The sequence below is a fragment of the Coenobita brevimanus genome, chromosome 89 (assembly GCF_032717465.1).
Source record: "Coenobita brevimanus isolate Jiangsu-jjx chromosome 89, ASM3271746v2, whole genome shotgun sequence".
Lineage (NCBI taxonomy): Eukaryota > Metazoa > Arthropoda > Malacostraca > Decapoda > Coenobitidae > Coenobita > Coenobita brevimanus.
The window spans coordinates 27,011,779-27,019,278 of NC_137042.1; positions in this window are offsets into that span (position 1 = coordinate 27,011,779).

Here is a 7,500-nt window from a genome sequence, read left to right on the forward strand (position 1 = left end):
CCCATCCCCACCCCTAACCCCTATTACTTCCCCTTCCCCCTATCCATCTACGCTTATCACAGGTCCTCACCCATGTACCCTCATCTATCTCACCTCTCTCTCTCTCTCTCTCTCTCTCTCTCTCTCTCTCACACACACACACACACACACACACACACACACACACACACACACACACGAGTGGTGGGCGAACAGGTATATCAAACCCGCTCATAAAACAAAGGTGATAATTAAGCACACTAAGCCCTTTCACCCCCTCCCCTTCCCCTTCCCCTTCCCCTTCCCCTTCCTCCTGATCTCCCTTTCACCAAGCACCACCACTCAACCAACTTGCGTATTGTTCTCTCTCTTTGCCTTCACTCCACGTTTAGTTCTTTTGTAACGTTCTTATCTGCAAGTTACATATAGTTTATGCCGCAAGAAGTGTCGATAAAAACCGCGAAAAGTATAGATAAAAAACGCAGGAAGTGAAACAAAAAACCACGGGGAAGTGTACATAAAAACCGCAGGTAGTGTAGGTAAAAACCACGATGAAACGCAGCTAAACCCCAGGAAGTGTACATAAAAACCGCAGGAAGTGTAGGTAAAACTGATTAGCATACAGGACTAAGAACCATACAGTCGTCCTGTCTGTTTCACGGGGGCAAAAAATTAATCAATAAAAATAAAAATAACTAAGCATGCAATCAGTAAATAAAACCTGAAGTACGACAGTGAAAAACTTTGGAGGTGTGTAGATACGAGTGATAACATGATCGAGAAAATAAATATATTAATAAAGTCACATAGTTTCTTTCGCCACAAGAAAAAAAAAAAATTGCTATGTTGACACTGAAATAATCTTAGATACACGATAATAGAAAGCATCGTAAGAAACAGATAGACAATGATGATTAATGTGTAAAATTAATAAAAAATCACACTGCTTTTGACCACGGAACACACACACACACACACACACACGTAGAAAGAATATCGGATAATAAAACTTATGAGCAGCAATAAACAACGTTGGAAACATATAAAACTGATAACAGATGTAGACAAAGCTTATTAACACTGAAAGTGAGAACCATCAAGTCGCAGTACTTGTCTGGCCGGATAAATTAAAGAGAGGAGAAGGAGGAGGAGGAGGAGGAGGAGGAGAAGTGGCAGCAACAGTAGGAGGAGAAAGAGGAGGAGAAGTGGCAGCAACAGTAGGAGGAGAAAGAGGAGGAGGAGTGGCAGCAATAGCAGGAGGAGGAGAAGGAGTGGTAGTAATAGTAATAGCATGTTTGTTGGCACAGTAAACACTCCTACAAAAACAGCAATAAAAACTTTGGGAAGTGTGTAAATAAAGCTGACTAGAGATGCAGGTTAAACTGTTTAGCACAGAAGGAATAAGATCATGTTACATTATATTCCAGCAATAAATACATAAACAAATAAAAATAAATGAAAAGCCATGTAGTCACTGCAGTACCAGCAAATAAATCTAAGAGGACGACAGAAAAAATAGCAGAAGGTGAGAAGATGAACTTAATCAGAAAGGCAGAGAATCATCACATTATTTGTTCCACTTAGTAAAAAATAATAGGCATGTAGTCGGGAGTAAACAGACCTGAAAAGAACGGCAGCTGAAGGAGAGAGAGAGAGAGAGAGAGAGAGAGAGAGAGAGGTGGGCAGGCCAGTGAAAGCAGAATGCAGACATAAAAGAACAAAGCAGGTTATAATAATTGATAATTTTGCTTTCATAATTAAGAATCGTAAATCTGACTTGGGAATATAACAATCCTCACTGTTTTTCCTACAAAAATAATGCCTTATCCTTCCTATGAAATGCAATCCCCATTCTTCCTCTTGCGAAACAATGAACATCCTTCTCTTGTCCTTCCTACAAGTAAATTACTCATTTCTTTGTCTTGCTTACAAAGATGATGATGATGATGATGATGATGATGATAATAATAATAATAATAATAATAATAATAATAATAATAATAATAACAGAGTTCTTTATGAAAAAACTAGTCTCAGTAATGACAGAGAATTGATCATCTTTGTGCATCAACGTCCACTGTAATTTTACGACAAACAGAACACAGCTCATCTTCTCTCTCTTCCCCCTCCACCCAAACCATCACCATCAGCAGCAGCCGTGTAGTAAATGAAATAACGCCGTTCAAACTGTCAAAACGATAACGCATCGCCACCAACATCAACCCTCATCGTGCGCCTGCCATCGTTTACTCGAACGCCAGACGTTCCAAAGTTACTGCCCCGTCCAAGAATGTTATCGTTTGGCTGGTTTCTAGGATTTACAATAATACAGGATGTGGTTACACGAGAGAAAGGAAGAGAATACTGTTAGATATGAGAATCCCAGATGCTTACAACTCGTCACAATATGGCTACATCATTCTCCATCTGGCTGCAGATGGGTTTTGCGCACCAGTCGGAACTTCTCGTACTGCTGGAAGCCATGTTGAGTTTAAAAATTCGCCTCTCTTCACTTTACGGGACAACAAAGCATTTACGTCAAACAAACAGCGGGTGTTTTGGTAGGCCCGTTCTCCACCAGGGCGGGAATTACGACGCTTTGGCCCTCCCGAAGAGCGGCCATCGCTGTTTACATTAGCCTGGCGGGGGAAAAAACAAGAGACGATCGCGTTTACCCACAATCCTCGATGTTTATGTTCGTGACGGCGGCCATGGTGGTTTTATGATAATTTGGTGCTCACCGACAGAAGCTTTCCCACTGCCACAACTCCTACCATGATTGGCTTTCTCATCATTTTTGTCACTACCATAAATCCTACCATGATTGGCCTTTTTTTTTTTTTTTTTACCACGTCTATCACATGTCCACCATAACCTATACACAGTCCATTCACTTAGGCGTAGTTTTCTGTCCTTTTAAGGCGTATATCCTCTGGCTCAGTGACAATCAGACAAGAGTAGAGTCCTGCACCCTTTCCATGGCACTGCTTCGTGACTAGCACCATAGTCGTAATAATCTCTTGGTACAGCTCAGTATTCAAGACGGAACGGTGGCAATTTTATACCAAGTTAAAGTGAACATGGCCAAGGTTTCCCCGTGAGTTCTGCCACTACTACAGAGGGTGTTGCAAGGACGGCTGGGTATGCTGGTGTGGGCGTGAGTGTGGCAGTGGAAGTAAAAACCGAACATACGATGCAGGACTGACACTGATAACGCTGCCAGAGCTGTCTCCATGAACAATAAACCCTGAAGAAAGGAAAAGGAGTGCTATATATGTACCACCCTGTCCGGTACTTCGCGGCAGCCATCTTGTTCGTAAAGCCACACCCTTCACCCACTATTCGATACTCAAGGAAATCAATGTGAAATTTTTACGAAAAAATATGAAAATACTCCAAAACGCAGACCACCATTACATCAACTGGAAGAAAATTACCTTAGAAAAGAAAACCGCCTTGGCTAATTAAAAGTATCAGAAGGTGTGAATCTACCATAATCCTAGCATAACTCCTACCATAGCTCCTACCATAAGCTCTTACCATAATCTTCTAGCATACTCACCCACCATAACCCCTACCGTACTTGGCTATCTCATTACTTCTGCCACTACTATACATCCTTCCAAACGATTATTGATTTTCCCATTCGTTCTGCTACTTCCACAGGTAATTTTTTCATTAACGATACTACCGACGGTGAGTATGTAAGTATGTAAATATGTATATAGGTAGGTAGGTAGGTAGGTAGGTAGGTAGGTAGGTAGGTAGGTAGGTAGGAAAGAAGGAAGGAAGGACGGGAGGTGGGTAGACATATGATTGTATATATGCACAATACTCGTATATATGTATGCATGTATGTACCACAACTTCGAACCCATTTTTTTCTTTTTCATACACGAAATTTTGAAATGCAACCATCAGGGATTCAACAGCTGTAATTCCGAGTTTGGTTGCGACTGATGTCCTCTGAGGGAGTGTTTTGGACGTGCTCCTGCGACGGCTTCGTTAGTTACATGTGAGTGGCAGTGTGCGTAGAGTTCTGCAATTTATTACTGTGTGTGTGTGTGTGTGTGTGTGTGTGTGTGTGTGTGTGTGTGTGTGTGTGAGAGAGAGAGAGAGAGTTGGCGAACGGGTGGGTGTGGGTGTGGGCGGTCCAGGAGGTGAGAGCACTAGGCCGACAGTGGGCGTGAGTGGGTGGCCGGGAGCATATTAGGAGAGACAGGTTGGGTGGAGGGGGGAGGGAAGGAGGGGGGAGGGGCAAATGGGGAGGCGGAGGGGGGAGGGAAGGAGGGAGAAAGAAAGAGGAGAAAATAGGAGGCAAGAAAGAGAAGAGGAAAGAAATGGAGGAATAATAAGGGGACTGGGAGGAAGACAAGAAGGTGAAAGAAAGGTAAGAGGGAGAGATACGGAGGGAGGGAAAAGGTAGAAAGACGCAGGGTAGGAGGAGAGAGGGAGGGGTCACTGAGCAGGAGGGAGGGAGGGAGGAATGTCGGGTGGGAAGAGAGGAAGGGGAGAAGGCATTAGAAGGGAAGGACGGAAAAGAGAGAGAGAGAGAGAAGGAAGGAAGGAAGGAAGGAAGGATGGAAGGAAGGAAAGGTCAAACGAAGCAAAGAAGGAAATACTGGGAAGCAAAAATGAAGCAACGAAGCAAGAAAAAATGAAGAAAGAAGGAAGGAAAAAGTGAGAGAGAGGAATGAGGAATGCGGGAGTGGGCGGAGGTGAAGGACGAGAAAAACTCAAAACAATGGAGGAAGAATAGGTGACACACACACACACACACACACACACACACACACACACAACCACAGTGACGAGTTATAAAGACGGAACCTAAGCGAGAAAAACGAAAAACAGATGGACAAGTGTACGAAATAATGAAAAGCAAGATTCGTCATGAGAAAAATGAAATATAAATGATGGAAAAATGTCGGAAATGAACAGGAAGAAAATGGAAGCAGACTGATGGTAAAGAAAAAAAATATGTACCCAAAAGAAAAGCATCCCAAACAAGAAAGAATAAAAGACAAATGACTGAAAAATGAAAGAGAAAATGACAGGAAAATGAAAACTGAAAATGAGTTGTGGAAAAATGGAAGATAAATCAGCACAAGAAATTACACAACACCATGACTGGCTTTGTAAGGCGAAAATTTAGTGAGACTGATGATGAGAGAGAGAGAGAGAGAGAGAGAGAGAGAGAGAGAGGGTAAAATAAAATTATGTAGTAAAGTGTAAGGAAAAAAAAATAATGAATAAGAAGAACTTTAAGATAAAGAGGAGAGGAATGGGTGAAAAAAGAAAAGTTACGACTGTAGGTAGGTAGGAAGGTAGATAGATAGGCAGGCAGGCAGGCAAGTAAGTCGGCAGGGTTGGGCAGGACAAGTAGGTAGGTAGGCAGGTAGTAAGATGAAGAGAGTAAGCAATCAGGTACTCAGGTAAGATGAACAGGGCAGGTATCAGCAGGGAGAAGCAGGTCTGACTACGCAGGCAGGAAAGCAGGTAAATGTGAGAGAGAGGGAGGTGTGGGAGGTAGGCAGGTAAAAGTGCGAGGTAAGCAGGCAGGTAGGTGGGTAGATATGCTTGGATGTAGTCAGGCAGGCGAAGGAGAGAGGTAAGCAGGTAGGTAGGTAGGAAGGTAAACAGATGTGGGAGGTACGTAGGCAAGGTGGAAGGGAGACTGAGAAGTGTGTTGGTAGCCAGGTAAGAGTGAGATGTATACAGGAACGTAGGAAAGGATGGGAATATGTGGAAGTTAAAGAGGAAAGTGTGGGAGGTAGGTAAAACAGTATGTCGGTAGGTAAGCAGGCAGGCAGGTAAGTAGGTAGGTAGGTAGGCAGGTAGCTAGGTAGGCAGGAAAGTGCAGGAGGACATAAATACATCAAATGGTTTCAATCTGGCACATTATCGAAAGCCCAAGTGTACACAGATTTTTGACCTTGAGTAAATTTCTCTCTCTCTCTCTCTCTCTCTCTCTCTCTCTAGTGACATCAAAGTAACTCACACTGACATACTCTGACACTGAACCTTGGCCTTAAGTGTGTTAGTCTAATCTCTTCCCTGCCGACGTCCAATTAATGTGTGTGTGTGTGTGTGTGTGTGTGTGTGTGTGTGTGTGTGTGTGTGTGTGTGTGTGTGTGAGAGTGAGTGAGTGAGTGAGTGAGTGAGTGAGTGAGTGAGTGAGTGAGTGAGTGTGTTTGGGTGAGAAGGGGGAAGGAGGATATGAAATGTTAAATGGACACATCTAACAGTAAACGAAGATACCTTGATAATAAATAAACACAAAGACCATAAATGTAAACACACAACTAAAGATACACATAAATAAATAAGTAAATACGTTTCAATAAAGGAATTAAGGACAAGGGCTTCTTTCTTGACACCATAAAAAACACACGAAGATGGTCGGTCAATAAATAAAAAAATACACGAATGAAATGTAGTAAATTAATAAATAAATTAGTTAAATAATGCCTGCAATACGGTCAATAAAGGATGGACATGTTTGTCGTCTGGCCTCGGTAAAAAATACACAACTGCAAAGTAAATAAAGACACGAATAAATAACTAAATAAATAAACAAAAGTCTTTAGCAAAGGCGTATCCCCACCATGTGTTAAGGAATATACAGATATGCAATAATAAGTATGCCAATTTCATATATAGGGGCATAAACTGGGACTCGTACACTACCTTTCTTTAAGAAGTGGAAATGACTCTGCAAGTAGTTTCTAAGATACAGCTATTTAAAGATTAGTTTCCTTTTATGGAACTAGCTCATAAAATACTTACAATGTAGGAATTTCATAAGTAAGGACATAAACTAGGACTCATACTCTACCTCTCTGTATGATATGAAGAGAATTTAAGCAGAAGTTTCCAAAATATGACACACGACATATTTTTCCATATACTCGTGTGGTCATACCTCGTAAAGTACAGATAATACGGTAATATTACGTATACGGGCATGAACTACGACACATACTCTATCTTTGTGTTTGATATGAAGCCCATCCACCTGGTAAGTTTCCGAGATACAGACCCGGACGGACAGACGGACAGACAAACAGACGGACGGAAAGGGGCGATTCCTATATCCCTACCATGTGGAATAATGGTGGGGATAATAAGGTGTGCAATAAGGTCAATAGGGCAGGGCGTGGGCATAAAATCTGGGGGCTGGATAATTGGTTTTAGCGGCTTGGGGCTTGATTGATTAACTGCCCACAGCAAGCCACCAATTAGAGACTGGGTAAGCTGATTAGACCATCCCCTTCCCCTCCCTCTCTTTCACCTCCCCCCTCTTTTTCTCTTTTCCTTCATCACTTTTTTTCTTTTTCTTTTCTACCCTTATCCTCCTCCTCCTCCTCCTCCTCCATCTTCTTCCCAAATGACCCTTTATCATTCCCCTTCCTTGATATTTTCCCCCCATTCTATTTCTCGTCTTCTCTCTTTTCTTCCTCCTCTCCCTCTCCCCATCTCTTTTCTCTCCAGCCTTCCCTTTCCTTTCACCTCTTTTCC